We start from the raw sequence: 12195 nt of genomic DNA on the forward strand, positions 1-12195 counted from the left end.
TGTCATTTGTTTTCACATAAATTCATATAATTTCTCTTTAAAACCTTAGGTCTTATTGCACTGAGGCTGGATTTGAACATTAACGCATGGGAGTAGTACGTTTCTTTTGATTATATTGTGATTTTGCTGCACCTTTTCAAGGAATATTATTACTATTGGTGCAGGAACATGTCAGTGCTGGCTGCAATCAGTTTTTTTTTTTTTTTTGTGTTAATCATTTGCACTAGTACTGGGTAGCATGGAGACAACAACTTTACTTTTGATTTGACCAACATTTTTCTTTTTTCTTTTTTATTTGAGTGGGGTTCCCTTCTACATCAATACCAGACCTTCACCAAAGATAAGGGCCTGGTATGTGTTTTAAGAGGGAACCCCATGCTTTTTTTTATGTGTGTGGTTCCTCCCTTAAAATATGTACCAGCATTTATGCATTTCCTCTTTTAGGCCTGAAAACAAATTCTGCAGATGTGGAACTCTTCTGAACCACCCTCCCCCACAGGGGCTTAAGTAACTAATGCGGGTGACACTATTCTCCTTGAATTATACATATACCAACTGTGGCTGTCCAGGTAAATTTGAGAAACTATGAGCGCCGTGGTTTGACACTCCTGGTCTAAGTCCAAGGGAGCTAGTATAAATGAGATGGCTGCAATGTCAAGTTGGACAGCTGGGTGGATGGTAATGATATATCTTTCTCTATATCTTAGTGTACCATATCTCTGAATGGATGCTCTGATGTGACTGTATAGATTTGTCCTAGTTCTGGTCATGTCTCTTTTTTTTTCTTTGTTTGTGACTGCAATTACTTGCCCTGGAATGTAGAAATATGTTCAATAAAATCTTTCTGATTTAAAAAAAAATCTGTACCAGACCTTTATCTAGGATAAGGGTGTGATAATTTATTAAAGGGAATCACTGGCTGCTTTGATTACAAACAGAACAAAGCAGCAGTTAGCTGTTATTTACTGGCTATTTAAACTCCATGTCATGTTTGACTTGTTATTATATTATATTATGCTATATTATATTTAATTTATTATACTATTAAGAACATCAAATGAACATAAGGAACACATAGTGTTCAAAAAATAAAAGGTGGGACTTTGTATGAGGTGTGGCCAGTAAACACATAATGATATAAAGGTAGTACATATACACTTGCTGGTAAGCATAAAGAGGCATATGATTAACACCACGTGTTTATTAACATGTTTTATAGCAGTTGCATAGATACAATAGATACATAACCAATCAAAGGGGACATAAACAAATGGGTAATATGATAAGACCATAATAAATTGTAAAACCAATAGCAGAAATAGGCCAACAGACATATTACAAAATGTAAGTACAACATGATGATTGGATGCATGCTGAAATAGGCAATAAATATATATGGCCTCCTTAACTCGACGCGTTTCGTGAAAATAATTTCACTTCATCCGGAGCAGGCACAATTGGATTAATAGGATAATGATAATCAATGAGGCTGTTGGTCACCCAAGAAAGCGTCCGGAAGGGAACTGAGGGGGCAACAAACTCCGCACAAGGCCGAAGCGCAAGGTCTATAGACATAGCGTGAATTGCCATATTAGGTCTTAGGCTTAGTGGTCAAGTATGGCTACAATGGCAGAGGCAAAGATAGCCCCCAGCGTCACGGGCAATTCAGGATATCGGAACACCAGAGGTCCCACCTCCCTCTTTTCCCCTTCTTCCTTTCCCCCTTCCATCCCCATTGTTCCTTTATTCCCAATTTATTATTATACTATTAAGTATTATTAAACAGATTTTCTTTTTCCTTTGGTAGTCTGTTCCCCAAGGAAATGCCTAGTCCCCTATGCCATTTGTTTAACACTCCCTTGTATATCAGCCTAGAAAATGTCCATTACTGTCTTTAGACATTCATCTCCCATTGACTTCAATTTGGATTCAGTACCAACTTCAGGAATATTTGGTGAACATATACTAACCCGAGGTACAGTACATTTTGCTCGTCCCCTAGTCTCTAGTCACAGATCCCCTTTTGCAGGCTATGCAGTAAGGGAAAGGTCTCCTTAAATAAAAACTAACTGAGCTTCATAGCTCTGCAAAAAGGCCAGAGTTTTAATAAGTTTAATTTAAGGTTAATAGAGTAGTAGTATATTAGTGTCAGATGCTGGCATGACCAATGTGTGGACTGCCACAGAGAATACCAGGCACAAGTACAGTCTAAAAGAATATAATTTATTTAAAAATAAGTGAACAACATATAAACGCACCTCCAATAAGTCAACCATGTAAAACAAACCAGATAACCAAACAAATAGTGACACACAATGCTCAACTTCCTAAACCAAATATATACAGCAAATAGGGAATGAAAGTGTAATCATAGCAGAGCCAGGGTCTTACAGTGGAGATCAAGCAGAGGGAGCTGGGAGCAAGACAGGACAGGGAGAGCGTAACAGGAAACGGAGAGAGCAGGTGAGAAGAGATATGGCTGCAGGGTCAGGATCAGGGTCCAGGAACAGGATACAGAATACAGGAACGCTGGGCACATGGAGACAAGACACCAAGGCATGAATGAAGAGCATGGACAGAGTTTAAATACACATCCTGCAACAAGTATCAAGTGATGACTGATGATATGAGCTTCTGGCTAAGAGACACCCGGTAGTGGACGCTGGAACTGCAGTCTATGGATCTGGGAGCCACAATGCCACCAGCAGGTGAGCCCTTTCCTGACAAGAAGTTATCTGGAGATTAAAGTAATTGTGAATACACGCATTCCTTTATGCATATAAAAAAATAGGTTTATATGTACTTAAAAATAACCCATATTGGTAATTTAAAAACAAAACCTTGCTTTTATACCTTTTCCAAGCAAATGAGATGCAAGTTACATAATCGCTTTTTCTTCCCCAGCCATCATGGGCCTGCAGGTGGGTGTGTCCACATTGTATGGGTGAGGGCAGGGCTACACATGCACATTAGATAGGCAGGAGATTAACTATTGGGTGGGGCCACACTCCCACATCGGCCAGGTGACGGTGTAGCTACACATACATTGGCATGGCTACACATCCGTCGGATGGGTGGGGGGCATATCTACACCACAGAGTAGGCAAGCATCATGATGAGAGGAGACGCAAACTGACCATGCTAACACGGATCCGCTTCCATAATTAGCCTGGTCAGTTTTCAACCAGGAAGTGAGGCGCTGGCAGGATAAGTCAGGTAATACAAAAGTAGTGGAGGGACAAATGCCTACACAAACACCTACTTGCATGGCCCCCTGCAGCACAGGGACGGGCCACAATTGTGACCCATGTAGGTATGACCCTGGTCCATTGCATATCACTTAACTGGATTGTAGATGATCTTTTAACCTGTAGACTTTGTCATGATATACAGTATTTTTGTATTTATTCATCTTCATGCTCAGGTTTTTTCCTTAAATAAAAAATGTACAAAAAAGGCCTTATCTACATAAAATAAAATAAAAAAGAACACGAAAGAAAATAAAACTAAAAAACACCAACAAGAATGGATGGAACAGCAGTTAAAGTGACCGCAGACCTTGAATCAGAAAGAAAAAAGATCAGCAAAGAGATTTGGTTGCCCAAGCTAGCAATCAGAATTAAGGTATACAGTAGTTTCCTGAAGCGCCAAATTTTCCCCTATGCAGTTTGTCAGCTTTCCTTATGCTTTTCCTACAATAGCTTCTAATTTACTAACACTATGGCTATCTTGTCCTTTTATAGTAGGGAGGCTGGCCTAACCAAAACACGTCTTATTGGTCCTTGTAAGCCTATTGCCCTTGGTTCAAAGGCCATGCAGGTTTAAAAAAGTTCTCCTGAATTAATCTGCACATAAATTAGCTTGGACCAAGAACCTCAAATTCACAGAATTTGCCTCAAATCTATGGTAGCAGCAATCCTTATCCCTGCACACATTGGAGGTTAAGGAATAATTTTAGGAACATCTTTTTAGTATGATTGTCAACAGATTATGTGGTAGGGTATTTAGTGTAAATTGCTGATTTACAGTTTGGATACAAAAATGCACAAATTTAAATGTAAATGTACACTTTTTTTAAAAACTCTGTAGAATTACATTTTCTTTGATATTTAAAGTGGTAGTATCCCGCTTTTTAACACTTTTACCTACAGGTAATACTATAATAAGGCTTACCTGTAGGTACAAATAATATCTCCTAAACCGGCATGGTTTAGGAGATATTTACAGTGCATGCAGCCGCTGCGCTCTGAAAGTCCGGGGGGACCTTCAATTAGTTTGACGGGCGCTGGCCGGAAAATCACTCCTGCGCGCATGCGCGGGAGTGACGTCATCGCGGCTCCGGCCAATCATCGCGCCGGAGCCGTCTCTTCAGGCCAATCACCGCACCGGAGCCGCCGAACCCGGAAGAGACGGCGAGGGATCATGGCAGCGCCCGCAGCGATGTCCGGGGGTCCGTGTCGGGGCTTCGTTCTAAGGTAAGTTACACATAATGGGCTAGTATGCGATGCATACTAGCTCATTATGCCTTTATCTTGCAGGTTTTTTTTTTTTTTTTCAGGGTTTACAACCGCTTTAAGAAGGCTATACTGATTTTTTACTTGCTTACATTTTTAGAGAATTTTTATAAAGATATTGTTTGATAAACTATTTGTGCAACTATCTTGCAAATTAGCAGTACTATCTTTTAGCTCCATATGTCCTCTTATATGCCCTGCTCATTTACATATTAAGATTTTTTTATAATGCCACAGTCTGTAAGGTATGTGTGGAAAATATCTAAAATCAGTAAGTCCATCTGAGATATGAAATAGGATGTTGTACCCAACATGGAAAGAGTTAAAGCAAAGACTGTTACTTACTGTACCTGTTTTTTACCAAATTATTTTCGTCATAGTTTTCATCAGCTGCATGTTTTCAGTAACAAAAACTAAACTAAACTAAAATAAAATGTAGTTTCAATGCAGATGACTAAAATATGAATTAAAGTGGCATTTTAGTAAAAAAAAAAAAAAAACTATGACTAAAACAAAATCAAAATTTGAAGTCAAAATCAATAGTGGTCAAAAAGCAAAATTCTTGTTTTTTTATAAATCTTGGAAACTTGGAAAACTTAAGAAATTCCCCTGGGGAAGACACGTGGTCCCTGTGTCGACACGTGTAAGGGAGGAACAAGGACAGTGGTGATACTCGTACCCTCACAAGAAACGAGGAGTCCATTGGAGACAGTGATTGTGCGGCTCTTTGGGGAACACACTTTATTATTGAATGTCTGATGTAGCCTGGTGTGCTGGAAGCACCAGAAACATGTGAACACCTCTCTTGTTTTTTTAAATGAAGTATATGTTTTTATGATATAAGCACTATTGGAGCTTTTTTTTATCTACGTGCAACTGATGATACCTACTGGTGGGTTAATTGACCTAATATAAGGTCCTGATCCATATTGATTTAACCCAGGAGAGGCTCACAAGTGCAATTTGATGATACTTAATTGTAAGGTCACACTCCCTGAGGTGAGGATAATACCAATGGGGAGGAGCACGAGTGTGGTGACTCCTTGATTTATGGTTTTGGAATACTACTGCATGGATAATCCAGATCAAGAAACCTTATTTGTATTTTTGATTTGTTGATGGATTTACGCTTTCACAAATATTTATGAACTTCCCCTTAATATATTTTATTATTGCATGGAAAAATCTTATACGTAAAAATATTATATGTATTTTGTTTGTAACTATTTATTTACTTATTGCACGTACCCACAGTTTATATTTTTTGGGATGGACGGTGTAGCGCGGCACTTATTTTTGATTTAATAGTTCCTACCAGTGCAGTCAGTTCCAGTGATTTCCAGTTCCAGAAAAAAAGTAGAATATGCTGAATTTTTTCTGCACTGGACTGTACTGGAACGCGGTAAAACACATCAAAAATGCACTGGAACACACCTAAACACACCAAAAAAGAAAAAAGTGGGGGGGAAAAAATGCACTGGACCGCATCAAAAACGCACCAAAAACGTGCATGCATCAAAGCATCCAGAACTAGTGTTGAGCGAACACGGACTGTATTATTCGTGTTCGTACCGAATAATTGGATTTTTGTTACCCGAACACGGACACGGACACTTTACTGTATGTTCGGGTAAAAAATCCGTGTTCGGTCGTTTTATTTCCGGGTTTTGCATGTTTTGGCGCTCTTTTCATGGCGGGCTTTCAACAGCCAATCAACAATCGTTTAACTGGTGTGCCTTAAGCTATCCCAGCCATGCCTGCAAATGTATGAGTAGCTGTGATTGGCCGTCTGAAGCATGTGACCAAGTCTTTATAAGTTCGAGGCAGCCGCAGTGGCGTCATTCTGCTGCTTAGCTCAGGGACAGAGCACACATACGTGCTGGCTGCTGATTAGGGAAAGACAGGCAGGGAAAACGAATTGGTGTCCGGATAGAATTTAGGGTCAGGTCGGAGTGTTTAGGCAGGGCGAGTTGTAGGCATTTTAGGGATAGAGTCTGCTGAATTATAGGGTCAGTGTGTTCTACAAACTACAATCGATATTGCTGTGTGGTGTGGGATAGGAGATAGGCAGGTGTCAGTGATCCACATCCATTTTTCTGTGTGTGGGCTGCAGTAAACACAATCTTTTTGGGGTGCAGTGAACACAATCCTTTTGGGGTGCAGTGAACAAAATCTTTGTGGGGTACAGTGAACACAATCTTTGTGGGGTGCAGTGAAGACAATCCTTGTGGGGTGCAGTGAAGACAATCCTTGTGGGGTACAGTGAACACAATCTTTGTGGGGTGCAGTGAAGACAATCCTTTTGGGGTGCAGTGAACACAATCTTTGTGGGGTGCAGTGAACAAAATCTTTGTGGGGTACAGTGAACACAATCTTTGTGGGGTACAGTGAACAAAATCTTTGTGGGGTGCAGTGAAGACAATCCTTGTGGGGTGCAGTGAAGACAATCCTTGTGGGGTGCAGTGAACAAAATCTTTGGGGGGTACAGTGAACACAATCTTTGTGGGGTACAGTGAACACAATCTTTGTGGGGTGCAGTGAAGACAATCCTTGTGGGGTGCAGTGAAGACAATCCTTGTGGGGTGCAGTGAACAAAATCTTTGGGGGGTACAGTGAACACAATCTTTGTGGGGTACAGTGAACACAATCTTTGTGGGGTGCAGTGAAGACAATCCTTGTGGGGTGCAGTGAAGACAATCCTTGTGGGGTACAGTGAACACAATCTTTGTGGGGTGCAGTGAAGACAATCCTTTTGGGGTGCAGTGAACACAATCTTTGTGGGGTGCAGTGAACACAATCTTTGTGGGGTACAGTGAACACAATCTTTGTGGGGTGCAGTGAAGACAATCCTTGTGGGGTACAGTGAACACAATCTTTGTGGGGTGCAGTGAAGACAATCCTTTTGGGGTGCAGTGAACACAATCTTTGTGGGGTGCAGTGAACACAATCTTTGTGGGGTACAGTGAACACAATCTTTGTGGGGTGCAGTGAAGACAATCCTTGTGGGGTGCAGTGAAGACAATCCTTGTGGGGTGCAGTGAACAAAATCTTTGGGGGGTACAGTGAACACAATCTTTGTGGGGTACAGTGAACACAATCTTTGTGGGGTGCAGTGAAGACAATCCTTGTGGGGTACAGTGAACACAATCTTTGTGGGGTGCAGTGAACACAATCTTTGTGGGGTGCAGTGAACAAAATCTTTGTGGGGTACAGTGAACACAATCTTTGTGGGGTACAGTGAACAAAATCTTTGTGGGGTACAGTGAACACATTCTTTGTGGGGTGCAGTGAAGACAATCCTTGTGGGGTGCAGTGAAGACAATCCTTGTGGGGTGCATTGAACAAAATCTTTGGGGGGTACAGTGAACACAATCTTTGTGGGGTACAGTGAACACAATCTTTGTGGGGTGCAGTGAAGACAATCCTTGTGGGGTACAGTGAACACAATCTTTGTGGGGTGCAGTGAACACAATCTTTGTGGGGTGCAGTGAACAAAATCTTTGTGGGGTACAGTGAACAAAATCTTTGTGGGGTACAGTGAACACATTCTTTGTGGGGTGCAGTGAAGACAATCCTTGTGGGGTGCAGTGAAGACAATCCTTGTGGGGTGCATTGAACAAAATCTTTGGGGGGTACAGTGAACACAATCTTTGTGGGGTACAGTGAACACAATCTTTGTGGGGTACAGTGAACACAATCTTTGTGGGGTGCAGTGAAGAAAATCCTTTTGGGGTGCAGTGAACACAATCTTTGTGGGGTACAGTGAACACAATCTTTGTGGGGTGCAGTGAAGACAATCCTTGTGGGGTGCAGTGAAGACAATCCTTGTGGGGTACAGTGAACACAATCTTTGTGGGGTGCAGTGAACACAATCTTTGTGGGGTGCAGTGAAGACAATCCTTTTGGGGTGCAGTGAACACAATCTTTGTGGGGTGCAGTGAACACAATCTTTGTGGGGTACAGTGAACACAATCTTTGTGGGGTGCAGTGAAGACAATCCTTGTGGGGTACAGTGAACACAATCTTTGTGGGGTGCAGTGAAGACAATCCTTTTGGGGTGCAGTGAACACAATCTTTGTGGGGTGCAGTGAACAAAATCTTTGTGGGGTACAGTGAACACAATCTTTGTGGGGTACAGTGAACACAATCTTTGTGGGGTGCAGTGAAGACAATCCTTGTGGGGTGCAGTGAAGACAATCCTTGTGGGGTGCAGTGAACAAAATCTTTGGGGGGTACAGTGAACACAATCTTTGTGGGGTACAGTGAACACAATCTTTGTGGGGTGCAGTGAAGACAATCCTTGTGGGGTACAGTGAACACAATCTTTGTGGGGTACAGTGAACACAATCTTTGTGGGGTGCAGTGAACAAAATCTTTGTGGGGTACAGTGAACACAATCTTTGTGGGGTACAGTGAACAAAATCTTTGTGGGGTACAGTGAACACATTCTTTGTGGGGTGCAGTGAAGACAATCCTTGTGGGGTGCAGTGAAGACAATCCTTGTGGGGTGCATTGAACAAAATCTTTGGGGGGTACAGTGAACACAATCTTTGTGGGGTACAGTGAACACAATCTTTGTGGGGTGCAGTGAAGAAAATCCTTTTGGGGTGCAGTGAACACAATCTTTGTGGGGGTACAGTGAACAAAATCTTTGAGGGAGTGCAGTGAAGACAATCCTTGTGGGGTGCAGTGAAGACAATCCTTGTGGGGTGCAGTGAACAAAATATTTGTGGGGTACAGTGAACACAATCTTTGTGGGGTACAGTGAACACAATCTTTGTGGGGTGCAGTGAAGACAATCCTTTTGTGGTGCAGTGAACACAATCTTTGTGGGGTACAGTGAACACAATCTTTGTGGGGTGCAGTGAAGACAATCCTTGTGGGGTGCAGTGAAGACAATCCTTGTGGGGTACAGTGAACATAATCTTTGTGGGGTGCAGTGAAGACAATCCTTTTGGGGTGCAGTGAACACAATCTTTGTGGGGTACAGTGAACACAATCTTTGTGGGGTGCAGTGAAGACAATCCTTGTGGGGTGCAGTGAAGACAATCCTTGTGGGGTACAGTGAACACAATCTTTGTGGGGTACAGTGAACACAATCTTTGTGGGGTGCAGTGAAGACAATCCTTTTGGGGTGCAGTGAACACAATCTTTGTGGGGTGCAGTGAACACAATCTTTGTGGGGTACAGTGAACACAATCTTTGTGGGGTGCAGTGAAGACAATCCTTGTGGGGTACAGTGAACACAATCTTTGTGGGGTGCAGTGAAGACAATCCTTTTGGGGTGCAGTGAACACAATCTTTGTGGGGTGCAGTGAACAAAATCTTTGTGGGGTACAGTGAACACAATCTTTGTGGGGTACAGTGAACACAATCTTTGTGGGGTGCAGTGAAGACAATCCTTGTGGGGTGCAGTGAAGACAATCCTTGTGGGGTGCAGTGAACAAAATCTTTGGGGGGTACAGTGAACACAATCTTTGTGGGGTACAGTGAACACAATCTTTGTGGGGTGCAGTGAAGACAATCCTTGTGGGGTACAGTGAACACAATCTTTGTGGGGTGCAGTGAACACAATCTTTGTGGGGTACAGTGAACACAATCTTTGTGGGGTACAGTGAACAAAATCTTTGTGGGGTACAGTGAACACATTCTTTGTGGGGTGCAGTGAAGACAATCCTTGTGGGGTGCAGTGAAGACAATCCTTGTGGGGTGCATTGAACAAAATCTTTGGGGGGTACAGTGAACACAATCTTTGTGGGGTACAGTGAACACAATCTTTGTGGGGTGCAGTGAAGAAAATCCTTTTGGGGTGCAGTGAACACAATCTTTGTGGGGGTACAGTGAACACAATCTTTGAGGGAGTGCAGTGAAGACAATCCTTGTGGGGTGCAGTGAAGACAATCCTTGTGGGGTGCAGTGAACAAAATATTTGTGGGGTACAGTGAACACAATCTTTGTGGGGTACAGTGAACACAATCTTTGTGGGGTGCAGTGAAGACAATCCTTTTGTGGTGCAGTGAACACAATCTTTGTGGGGTACAGTGAACACAATCTTTGTGGGGTGCAGTGAAGACAATCCTTGTGGGGTGCAGTGAAGACAATCCTTGTGGGGTACAGTGAACATAATCTTTGTGGGGTGCAGTGAAGACAATCCTTTTGGGGTGCAGTGAACACAATCTTTGTGGGGTACAGTGAACACAATCTTTGTGGGGTGCAGTGAAGACAATCCTTGTGGGGTGCAGTGAAGACAATCCTTGTGGGGTGCAGTGAACAAAATCTTTGGGGGGTACATTGAGCACAATCTTTGTGGGGTACAGTGAACACAATCTTTGTGGGGTGCAGTGAAGACAATCCTTTTGGGGTGAAGTGAACACAATCTTTGTGGGGTACAGTGAACACAATCTTTGTGGGGTGCAGTGAAGACAATCCTTGTGGGGTGCAGTGAACAAAATCTTTGTGGGGTACAGTGAACATAATCTTTGTGGGGTGCAGTGAACAAAATCTTTGGGGGGTACAGTGAACACAATCTTTGTGGTTTACAGTGAACACAATCTTTGTGGGGTGCAGTGAAGACAATCTCATACTTCTGAAGATTTGAGGGTGCTGCCTGTTTCATCCTCCTCCTCCTCATCCATCCTTTTAGGGGTACAAACAATAGTAATTGGGGCCTAGTGTGCTTCTGTACGTGTGAAAAACATACACTTTTTTTTTATCATATTTCCTATTCCGCTATTCAATAAAAACCTTTGGGGATCATTTAAATTGCGGGATAGTCTGTGTCGGTACGTGTGAGATCCACCTTTCCAAGTTTTTGGGGTTCATCTCATACTTCTGAAGCTTTGAGGGTGCTGCCTGTTCCATACTCCTCCTCCTCCTCCTCCATCCTTTTAGGTGTACAAACAATAGTAATTGGGGCCTAGTGTGCTTCTGTACGTGTGAGATACATACACTTTTTTTGATCATATTTCCTATTCCGCTATTCAATAAAAACCTTTGGGGATCAATTAAATTGCGGAATAGTCTGTGTCGGTACGTGTGAGATCCACCTTTCCAAGTTTTTGGGGTTCATCTCATACTTCTGAAGCTTTGAGGGTGCTGCCTGTTCCATACTCCTCCTCCTCCTCCTCCATCCTTTTAGGTGTACAAACAATAGTAATTGGGGCCTAGTGTGCTTCTGTACGTGTGAGATACATACACTTTTTTTGATCATATTTCCTATTCCGCTATTCAATAAAAACCTTTGGGGATCAATTAACCACTCTACTACCGCTCACAGTAATACTACTGCGGCAGAGTGGCTCGTTCCCGTCCAGTCACGTAGTATTAACGTGACTGGACTCCTCCCCTTCTGGGCGGCGCTTGCGCGCCGCCGGAGGCTCGCTCCCGCTGTTTTCATTCACAGCGGGAGTCGGGCCAGGGGAGGAGCAGCGGCGATCGCCGCTGCTCTTACCCGATCGTCGGGGATCGAGTCTGGAGATCCGCCCGCTGTGTGTAAACACAGCGGGCGGATCTCCATAGTGACAGGGAGTGACAGATCGGACTGTTCAGCATAGCTGGACATCCGATCTGTCCATGAATCACATAGTCACCTCCCCCCCTACACGTCAGTAAGCACCAGGCATACATTAACCCCTCCCTCTCCAATAAAATTAACCCCTTCCCTGCCAGTGTCATTTTTACA

This window comes from Pelophylax lessonae (assembly GCF_965119305.1).
Source record: "Pelophylax lessonae genome assembly, chromosome: 2".
NCBI classification, from domain to species: domain Eukaryota; kingdom Metazoa; phylum Chordata; class Amphibia; order Anura; family Ranidae; genus Pelophylax; species Pelophylax lessonae.